Source organism: Echinops telfairi, unplaced genomic scaffold (assembly GCF_000313985.2).
Source record: "Echinops telfairi isolate 266 unplaced genomic scaffold, ASM31398v2 ScPeMD7_443;HRSCAF=831, whole genome shotgun sequence".
Lineage (NCBI taxonomy): Eukaryota > Metazoa > Chordata > Mammalia > Afrosoricida > Tenrecidae > Echinops > Echinops telfairi.
Window position 1 is genome coordinate 65,841,373 of NW_022104341.1, and position 11,584 is coordinate 65,852,956.

Here is an 11,584-nt window from a genome sequence, read left to right on the forward strand (position 1 = left end):
GGAGAAGGAGGGGGAAAAATGAGCTGACACCAGGGCCTCAAGTGGAAAGTGGGTGTCGTAAGAATGAAGAAGTCAACATATGTTCTAAAGTGCTGGACACAGATGACGTATGTACAGATTGTGATGAGTTGTATGAGCCCCTAATAAAATGATTATTAAAAAAAAATATCATTCTAGTAGCTAACACAAACTTCCATTCCTTTCGACTCAATATAACTCATCATAGGCATTTACTGAATACCTACTCTATGCATCACATTACCAGGTGAAAGTATACAAAGACAGAGATTATCTATTTGACATCTACGCATTTGCAGCCTAGACAATCAAAGAAATTATGCTGTTAGAATCAGTGAAAGGTGTAAAGCATAGGATGAGTAGAACAGAACAGATTAGGTTACCTTTAGTCTGTGGTAGTCTCTGTGGAGAAAGCTTGGACTTTTATGATATATATATCTATATATATATATCCTTCAAAATATTTGTGTAAAAATTCTGTTACTTTTTATTTCCATTTTCCACAAATATTTGAAGCCATTTCATGTGTTCTCTCTCACTCATACACACACACACACACACACACACACACACACACACGAAAATTAACATATGGATGTATATGAATTTATCTATTTATAAGTCAAGGCCTTTTCTTAAAGGAACTTGATATTGCCTTTTCTGTTTTAATCTATGTTATGACTCTATCAAAATGACAAAAATGCTAGAACATTTCCTATAGCTCAATGCTATTTTTAACCCAATGCTGTCACTTTCTAGTAATGGTTTTTGCGTACTTTTATAATACAATAGATATAATAAAATAGTTTTGCTATTAATTTCAGGCCATTCATATTTATCTGTTGTCTGTTTTGTCTGTGCCCCCATCTTCCCCATCTAACATTATTACCCTCAACACCAACAAAATCCAAGACCACCAGGATAGATATCTTTCATATATTTCTCCACAGTCCATAAGATAGTATAAATGAACAGAATGGGATTTGTATCTTTGTTGTAAAATAAATATCATACTGAAGATATGTTTGTTCTTTTGGTGGTCCATGGTACTTTTCAATATTCTTCGATAGCACCATAATTCAAATGCACCCATTATTCTTCAGACATCCTTACTTAACCTGTTTTCTTATCTACTCTTCCCGTGATTTTGCATCTCACACTTATCAAAACCTTTAGAAGTCATTCCACCATTGGTGACCTTTCAAGTTTTTAAATTACAATTAACACTACAAAGCAAACAAACTCTTATTATTAGGTTCTGCTGAGTTGGTTCCAACGCACAGTGATCCTACTTACAACAGAATGAAACCATGCCTGTACCTGTGCCGTCCTCACAATTGTTCTGAAGTTTGAACCCTTGCTGCAGCCACTGTGTCAATGCATCTTGTCAAGGGCTGCCCATTTCTATTCATCTTTACTTTACCAAGCACGATAGATAGCCCTTTTCAGTGATTTGTCTCGCCCAATAACATGTCCAAAGCATGTGAGATGAAGTCTCACCATCTTTGCCTCAGGATCATTCTGGCTGTACTTCTTCCAAGACAGATCTGTTTGTTTTTCAGCAGTTCGTGCTACTCTCAATAGTCTTCTCCAGCACTGCAACTCAAATGCATCAAATGTTCTTCAGTCTTCCTTACTTAATATCAGACTTTTGCATATTTTATGAAGTGACTGGAGATACCATGGCTTGGGACAGGCACACCTTATTCCTCAAAAACTACACATTTATTCTCCAATACTTCATTCGATGGAATGGATATTAAAAATAGAATTACTGGGTCAAATGATCTGTATGTATTTTATTTAAACTTACCGTTTTCTCACAGGACGGTAACATTTGAAATTTCTATAAGTGACATAACAGAATGATTTCTATCCTGTAGCACCATGAGCAGTAGTTATTATAACTCTGTAATACATTGTGTCATTTTAATGGGTAAGAAGTGCTAGCCTGTTACTCATTTAATTTACATGTTTCTATCTAGCACTCAAGTTGAAGATTTTTCACAGGTTCACTAGCCTTTCAGATTGGTTGTTCTCTGAGTTGTTTATTCAGAAGTTGAAATTTGAAGAGAAACAGAGCTTTCTCTACATTTCTCTCACCAAATTTTTGATGGGAAAGTAAATCATGATGTTCCAGGACAGCCTTGAAATAAATTATAAGAAATTTAAAGCAGTAGATCCAGAAAAGATTGAGTTGGAAGGTACTATTGAAAGGAATAACATTCACTTACTTAACAAATTCATTAGGAAATATTTATTGATCTATGAGGCTAAGCTTTTTCCAGGCACTGAAGACTTAGAATGAAGAATGAGAGGCGTAACAGTATGCTTTCTATCTCTAAGAAGGTGACATTATGCCTAGGGAAACAGACACAAACAAGCATTGTAATGAAATCCATTGTGGCCAAGTGGATTTCTACTCATAGTGACCCTATCAGACAGAGTAGGACTAACCCATAGAGTTTCTCTCTCTCTCTCTCTCTCTCTCTCTCTCTCTCTCTCTCTCTCTCTCTCTCTCTCTTTCTCTGTGTGAACTTTCACCCATATAGAGCATTTGGGGTTCTATTCAACAATTTACACACATTTTACTTCATAATATTAGTTACAGTTTCCTCATAGAGGCACTCTTTCCATTTAGCCCATGTGTCTAGGCTATGCCAGTGGATGCTACTGCCCTCTGGGGATCTCTGGCAAGATCCAGAGGAGCTGCCAAAGCAGATGTGGTCAGGTGCCATCCAGTTGGCTCTGACCCATAGCAACCCCATTCACCACAGAAGGAAACACTGCCCGGTCCTGTGCCATTCCGGAGCCCACTGTTTCAACCACTGTGGCAACCTATCTTATTGAGGGGCTTTGTCCTCTTTCACTGCGCCTCTACTTTACCCAATATTGTTCCTCTGAGGACTGCTCTTTCATGAAAACATGCCCAATGTATCTAAGATGAAGTGTTGCCATCTTGCCTCTAAGGAACAAGCTGGCTGTGCTTCTTCCAAGACAGATTAATTCATCCTTTTGGCCGTCCATGGTACTTTCAATATTCTTCACCAACACCACAATCCAAATGCGTCAATTCTTCTTCAGTCTTCCTTATTGAATGTTCAACTTTCCCATGTGCATGAGGCCACTGAAAATTCAATGTTGTGGGTCAGGTGAAGCTTTGTCCTCCATTGAATCTCCTTATTAAAAGAGTGCTCCTTTCATGAGCACTGATTGTGGGTCCAAGCAAGATAAAATCCTTGACAATTTCAATCTTTTCTCAATTTATCTTGAATTACCTGGTGGCCCAGTTGTGGGTAGTTTTGGTTTTCTTTACACTAAGTTGTATTCCATACTGAAAGCATAAATTCTAGTGCTTGAGGCCCTCTCCACCCTCCAACCCTTATCATTTTGTCTTACTGCCGTGGCTTGTATGTTGCTGTGGTTCTTGAAGCTATGTCACTGGTGTTTCAAATACCCGAAAAGCCACCCCAAGTGAACACGTTTCCGTGGAGCTTCCAGACAAAGAGCAGGCTACAAAGAAGGAATCAGCTAACCACTTCTGAGGAATTAGTCACTCAAACCTTATGCTTAGCACAAACAGATATGTACACTTTTTCCTGCATGATAGGCTATAGTACAAAAGTTTTGATTGCCAGAGGACAGAGAGTAAATTTTCTTCAGGGAAAAAAAAAGGGTGGCAAGTCAAATAAATCTGGGAAGCTATGGTGTGGGCTGTAATTGTTATGGGAACAGGCTGCATTGTCTCTCTCCCTTGGTAGAGCTGAAGTACAAACATTTTGGTTAACAGCCAAGCACTTAACTGCTGTACCACCAGAGCTCTTCCAAAAGTTATGATAGACTGCAATCATTGTTATAGTGCCAAATGTGAGAGATATGACAAGCAGGGAAGGGATAGTTGTTTTCACTTACTCAAAAAACCTAAATGCGTTACTGTCACATTAATTTTTACTCATGTTACTCTACAAGAGTAAGTATAAGTGTGCCTTAGGGTTTCTACAGCTATAATGTGATGTACTATACTGCCACGTCTTTCTCCCCTGGATCAGAGAGTGGGTTCAATGCACAAGGTTTTAGATGATTAGCTGAACACCTAATCCCTTGGCTCCAGGATTCCCTATTTTTTCCTGTAAGCGGCAGGAAATTCTGAAAACAAGGTCATGGTGTATAAAATTACAAAGGATAAGAAAGAATGGTTTCACCAGGCTAGGGAGCAGTGATGATAAGGGGAGGTGTTTATTTGGCCAGAAGAACAGCCAGGGGAAAAGAGTAAGATGACCTGCATGTGTATCATAACCATGACATGTTAAGAAATGTGGCATGATTTAAGTGTGGGTCTAGGGCCAAGTCCAGTGAGTCATCAAGGTGGTGGTCAGATTTTGTGTCAACTTATACCTGTATGAGAGTGTGGGGGCAGAATCCAGCCTATCATTCCTGATGATGCCTCCTTGGGGTGTGGATTTTTAAAAGCAAGACACTGGTCAACAGCCAACATCATAGTCAATGGAGAAAAGATGAAAACAAGATGAAAAAGGGACCAGACAAGGATGCCCCTTGTCCCCACTTCTATATAACATCATATCGGAGGTCCTAGATAACAACATAAGGCAGCAGAAGGACATTAAAGGTGCCTGGCTGGGAGAGGAGGAGGTGAAACTATCGCTATTTGCAGATGACATGACTCTATAAATTGGAAACTGCAAAAGGTCCAAAACAGGAGTACAGGCAGCAATACAGGAATATGAAAGAGTGGCAGGATACAAGGTTAACAAACAGAAGTCTATTGATTTGCTTTATACATCGGACAAGACCACGGAAAAGGAGACCAAGAAGGCAGTGACCTTCACAATAGCCAAGAACAAATTGAAATATCTAGGGATATACCTAACCAAAAAAACCCAAAAGCCTTATGCAAGGAAAACTACAGAACCCTACTACAGGAAACCAAAAGTGACCTCCACAAATGGAAGAATATCCCATACTAGTGGATCAGAAAGCTCACTATAGTAAAGATTTCAATCTTACCCAAGGGACTATATGTTTAATGCTATCTTGATTCAAATACAAATAACCTTCTTCAAAGAATTGGAGAAACTGACCACCAATTTCATATGGAGAAAAAAGAAGCCCAGAATTAGCAGAGAACTCCTCAGGAAGAAGGACAAAGTTGGAGGGCTCACTTTACCTGATTTTAACAAAGCCACATGTTTAAAACAGCATGGTACCGGAATGACAACAGATATTCAGAGCAAAGAAAAAGAACAGAAAACCCAGAAATATAACAATCAGCATATAGACAACTTATCTTCAACAAGGGGTCAACAAACATCAAGTGGAAGGTGGATCCCCTTTTTAATTAGTGCTGGAAACAGTGGATATCCACCTATAGAAAAATGAAGCAAGACCTTTACCTCACCTCATGCACAAGAACAAACTCAAAGTGGATCCCAGACTTAGAAGTAAAACCCCAAACTATCAGGACCACCAATGAAGGAATCTGAACAAACCTAACAATCTTGGCACAGGGAATACAAAGGTTAACCGAAATAGGGAAGGGTACACATGCTGCAGATGAAGCTGAAGTCAACAAGTGGAACATACCAAGGATAAAACACCTGTGTGCATCAAAAGACTTAACCAAGAGAGTAACAAGAGAACCCACAGACTGGGAGAGGATTTTTAGCAATGACAACAGACAAAGAGCTTATGACTAAAATCTTTAACACCCTCCTAGCCTGCAAAAAGAGGAAGAGTTAAGCCCCTGAGTAAGTGGGCAAAAGACCTGAACAGAAATTTCACTAGGGAGGAGACCCGAATGGCTAATAAATATGAGAAAATGCTCCTGATCATTAGCCATCAGAGAAATGCACATTAAAACAACCATGAGATACCACATAACACCCTTGAGAATAACCCAAATCAGAAAATCAGAGAGCAACAAATGTTAGAGGAGATTTGGCCAGATAGGAAGTCTCCTCCACTGCTGGTGGTCCTGTGGATACGTACAGCTTCTGTGGAAAGCAATCTGGTGATATTTAAAGCAAATGGAAATTGAGTTATTTTATGCCCCTGCAATTTCTCCACTGGGCATATACCTAGAAGGAAAAAAGTAGACCACGACCAGACATCTGCACTCCAATGTTTATTACAGTGCAATTCCCAATCACAAAGAATTTAAAACAACCTAAATTTCCATCTATAGAGAAACGGATTAGAAAATTCTGGCACATACACAAAATGGAGTACTATGAATCCCTGAAAAGCATTGATAATTGCATGAAGCAAGTTGCCTCATGGCAAGGGTTGGAGGAAATTATGCTAAGCAAAATTAACCAATCACAAAAGGACATGTACAAGATGAGTCCAGTGAGGTACATATAATGAGCACACTTGGTATAGTAGAAAAGCCACTTATCTCACACTATACAGATTGAGGCCCAGACAATCAGGCAGGGAACAGACCAAATCCAAGGATATTCATGTTATTCCAACACAGTGAAGGGGAAAAGTGGTGGGTGGGGGTTGGAGGGAGAAAAGAGGGTGGGAGAGGAGAAGACAATGGCATTGGGGAAGCAGGGCTCTAATCCACCCAGGGGAAGGGTATTGTTTATGTCTCCACAGAAATGAGATGGAGAGTGCAGACCCCACCACAAGGCACCAAATCTTGAGAGCAACTTAACCACAACTCATGAACAGAGAGGTCTACAGGGTCGACCCCAATCAGAGCCAAACTGACCCCCTCCCTAGAAGTATGTGCTACAGAGAACAACACTAAATCTACAGGTTGGGGCGAGGGGCTGGCCTGCCACGCTCACACAGAATCAAATCAAGAAGGGAAAAGAGAGAGTGAGGGGTTGGCCCCACACTGGCACACCAAGCCCCGAAGACAACATCCCTGCACAGAGCTGCTAAGGCATAGAGAGGACTGTAGAGGTGACAGCATCTTGAGACATAGGACCCCTTGCTGGAGCATACTGAAACAGAGGACAAAACTGGGGAAACATGGGGTGGTGAGTCCAGTCTGACCTCCCTCACAGTGGGGTGAACCAAGAAGGGAACATAACAGATCAGCAACAGGAGCAAAGCAAAGCCATAAAGCCCCCGAGAAACCCACAAAGTAGACTTCAGGTTGGGAGAGGCAGTTCCCGGAACCTCCAAAGACTGTGGGGAGATAGTCATAAAAGTCAGTGGACAGACTTGGAATTATATACACTTTTAACTTTTGTCCTAGGTTTTCCCCCCCTCTTTTTATCCATTCTTTTTGTTTTGTCTTCATTGTTGTTGTTTACCTACCTATACAAGATAGGCATGGGAAGCAAGCCTGAGGAGAAAGCAATGGGACATACTGTTCTGGAAGGACGTCGGGAGAGAATGAAGTGGGGGAAGGTAGCAGTGAGCAAAAAACACCATAGACAAGGGAACAACTAGGGAATTAAAATCAACAACAAGGAGGATGTATAGATCCTAGGGCTATTGTAGCAACAGCAATCTAGCTAAGAGGAATTACTAAGAAGCAGAAGAAGGTCAAGCATGATGGTGTGGTAGGTGGAAGGTGAAAGGAAACAGAGGAAATTTCTAGGAAGCAAAGCTTTGGATAGAGGTATAAACATAGTGTTCACATATGTAAATTGATTAATTCATAAAAATAGAGGTGTTGGCCTATGTACATATATTTACATGGCAATACATTGAGGAAATGGATGGACTTTGGGTCTCTGCTCAAGCCTTCCCTCAACACAAGAACACTTTGTTCTAACCACCTGGCATTTGGTGATGATCACCCTCCCAATACGATTGCTGAAAACAAAATGAGTGCCTAAGCAAATGCAGTGAAGAAAGATGATGGTACCTGGCTATCAAAAAATATAGCATCTGGGGTCTTAAAGGTTTGAAGTTAAAAAAGTGGCCATCTAGCAGAGAAGTAACAAGTCAAAGTGGAAGAAGCACACCAGTCTGTGCAATTGTGAGGCGTCGACGTGATCAGGTAACAGGCACCAGAAGGCCCCAAATAAAACAAACAACAACAACAACATAGTGTTGCGAATAAGGGGGTTTGGAGTAGAGACCCAAAATCCATCTGAAGACAATAGCACATCCCCTTACAGAAGGGTCACAAGGAGGGAATGAGTCAACCAGCGGTCAACCAGGGGACAATATAGCATCGATGAAACACAATATTCCTCTGGGTCTTTCAGGCTTCCTCACCTCTCCCACTATAATGACCCCAGTCCTGCCTTTTAGTTCTGGCTGGACCATAGTATATACACTGATACAAATAAAAGGAAACCACACACGGAATCCAGGTCAGATAAAACCCTTAGGAACAGAAATGTGAGTAATGATACCATGAGGGTAGGGGGAAGTTGAGGGGAGAAGGGGAGGAAGGGGGAACTGATTCCAATGATCAATGCATAACCCCCAACCTGTGCCCCCAAGGGGGGATGAATGATAGAAATGCGGGTGAAGGGAGACAGCAGTTGGTGAAAAATATGCAAACAATAAGAATTTATAATTTATCAAGGGGTCATGAGGATGGGAGGGGGCAAGGGAGGATAAAAAGAGGAGCTGATACCAAGGGTTCAAATGGAGCGTAAATGTTTAGAAAATGATGATGGCAACATATGTACAAATTTGCTTGATACAATTGATATATGGAGTGTTATAAGAGCTGTAAAAAACCCCAATAAAATAAAATAAAAAGGCACTGGAACTCTCTCTTTTACACCCATCGCCCCACCTTCCTGCTTGCTTAGATTCTGTGTCTGCCCCAAACAGTAGCCCCATTGGTCCATGGATTCTGGGAACTGTCTGTGCCCTGCCGTAATGCCACAGACATTGGATCCATGTGACTCTACACCCACTTGCCTCTGATCCCCCTGCTTCCCACTTCACTTTTCTCAGTCACCAGCATGTTGCTTCAGGAGTTTGAAGAGGTCCCAAGCTAGGGTCAGACCGATGGACTTGAGTTGGGCTCTTCTGATACGCCTTCTTGATATCAAATTACTTTTTAATATAAAGTTTGTTCTTATACATCTGTAATTGTCACTGGTATTTCTCTAGACAACTCATCATAGCATAGAATCTATTGGCGTCAACCTTGAGTCTTCAAAGGAGATTCCTTTCTCCACAACCAATGCCAAAGGAAGTTGTTTGAAATTTCCTACACAGCAATTCCAAGTCTCACTTAAGCTTTCACTGTACTCTTAATTCCCAAATAAATATCACATAAATCCACGTCACTAGCCAAGATGTTACCCAGTCTTTTTTCCAGTATCTCAATCTTCAAACCAAAATTGATTTGGACTTTCTCTTTATAGACCTGTTACAAACAATTCATTCAAATAATTCTCATTCCATGTCCCAGTCAGAATTTACAAGGCCTGGAATTAATGATAAATAAATCCAAGGCTAACTATTCAGGGCCTTGGATGCCATTTCAAATTGTCTGGATTTGTTCATTCGTTCAACACATGCTTATTAATCATGTGATATAATCCAAACACCCTACACAATTCTAGGAATACAGTGATGGACAAGACAGACCAATTCCGTATGCTGTGGAAGGCCATTCTCATGAAAAGCCTTAGGATTATCCTGTAGACAAATGAGCCACATGGCCTTTTTTAAACAGGAGATAATTTCTATTGTAGGATAACTCTATCATTTTTCAAACTACTAAATTGGTGCCTTTATGGTTAGCTCTATGTAAATCCGATTAAAATACCAGTCAGTACTAGTTACAGAAGGTTGGTTAAGACTCGTTCCCTCCCTCATAAATATTCTGCTTTTGAGTAGTATTATTCTAAAGTATGTTAGGTGTCAAATCTGTTTTAAAAAATCCCAAAAGGGGACATTTTATAAGTAATGATGTTACCAGCTGCCATCATACCGATTCTGACACATGGTAACATCATGCACTAGAGTAGAATTTCTCCGAGGGTCTTCTTGATTGGAATGTCAGGGGAAGCAGATGACCAGGCTGATCTACTTGAACAGCACTGGTTGTGTGCACATTGACATTTGGTTGAGCTGTCTAATGTAAACTGTTTCCACTACCTCAGCATTGCTATGTTTACTTAGCTCCTAAGTAAAGGCCCTAGGATAACCAAGACAAGTCTGAGAGGAGGAAATAAAAAAGTAAAATAATAAAGTTTAAAACCAGTGGAATAGAATAAAAAGTCCAGAGATTTTGATTTAACAAAAGTGCTACCATAGTGCAATGGAGAATAGGTTGCCTTTCCAATGACTGCTTCTACAGTATCTGTCTATATAAATGAAATGAACCTTGACTTTTAGTTCATACCACATACCAAATTAATATTAAACAGTTCATAACAAAAATAAACAAAACTCATTGCCATGGAGTTGATGCTGCATAGAAATGGACTAAATCTAAAAACAAATATACAAAGAAAGCATGTTTTAAAAAATAGGTAAAATTTTTGTATCTAAAGTAGAACACAAAAAGCAAGGATCCTAAAAAAAAGATACAAATTAAACACTCGAATTTTAAAAGATAAGGAAATGTAAAAGCAAGACAGAAACTCCACAAAATTTAAAAATACAACAAAATACGTGTAACCTTAACATATACAAGACCGTGACAACTCAAAAAGATGATTTTTATTAAGTTTAAATATATAAGCAGACACGTCATTGAACAATATATTTGAATAGCAAATTTTATAAACTTTTGTTATATATTTTTTCCCCACACACCACCTTCAGTTCACTTTATTTTGAAAGAATTCCTTCTCCACTGAGCTTCTGCCAGACCTCACCACTCCTCCCAGCAGCCCCCTCAGCTGGCGGCCGTGTGGGACAGACATGGGGTCATCTTCAGTCCACACCTGCCAAACTCTGCCTGTGTCCCACCGAGGCTGTTGTGCGCCCCCCGACCACCCTGAAGTGTCTGTGGCTGTCACAGTGGGATGTGCTCCTGGCATGGAGGGGGCTCCTGCAGTCTGTACCATGGTCTGCGGCTGAGTCTTGGCAGAATGGTGGTGGTCAGTGACTGTGGCCAGTGCCCACGACGGGACATCACCTGCCTTCATGCATTAAATTAACCAGCTGAGGGCCTGCACTGTCATCCAGCTGCCAGGATCTTGTCACTTTGCAAAACGAGTTAGCAGGGAACCTGCCTCCCCCACACCCTTCAGGTTCCCCAGGTCACACAGGATGCAATAGGACTGTGGGGCTAGCAGTCAGTCAGGTGGTTCACGTCAGACCCCTGAGCCTAGACATAGCCCCTCTTCTCTTTGCCCTCTAATGACACAGCTGTGGCAGGGTGGCCACGCTGCAATGCCTCTAGGGGCAGTAACTTTTGTTATATATTTTAAGAAATATAATTTAGAACCACTCTCACGTACACATTCACTAGAACAGCAAAAATTAAGAAAACTAACAATACACATGACTAGTGGGCCTATAAAACATGATATAAAAATTTACAGAGTAGTTTCACACTTTATAAAATCACATGCATTTGAATATCATATGAATCACAAATCATGTGAATACCATGTAATATGGGATTTTAGAAAATTCATGAACAAATGGAATTAAA

At 40.5% G+C, this 11,584-nt stretch overlaps 1 non-coding gene across 1 annotated transcript; it reads right to left on the reverse strand.

Moving 5' to 3' along the window:
* Window positions 1–11,206: 11,206 nt before the first annotated feature.
* LOC115870251 lies at window positions 11,207–11,336 on the reverse strand. The gene has a single exon (XR_004046620.1). It is a non-coding gene; the product is annotated as a small nucleolar RNA SNORA17 (small nucleolar RNA).
* Window positions 11,337–11,584: the final 248 nt, after the last annotated feature.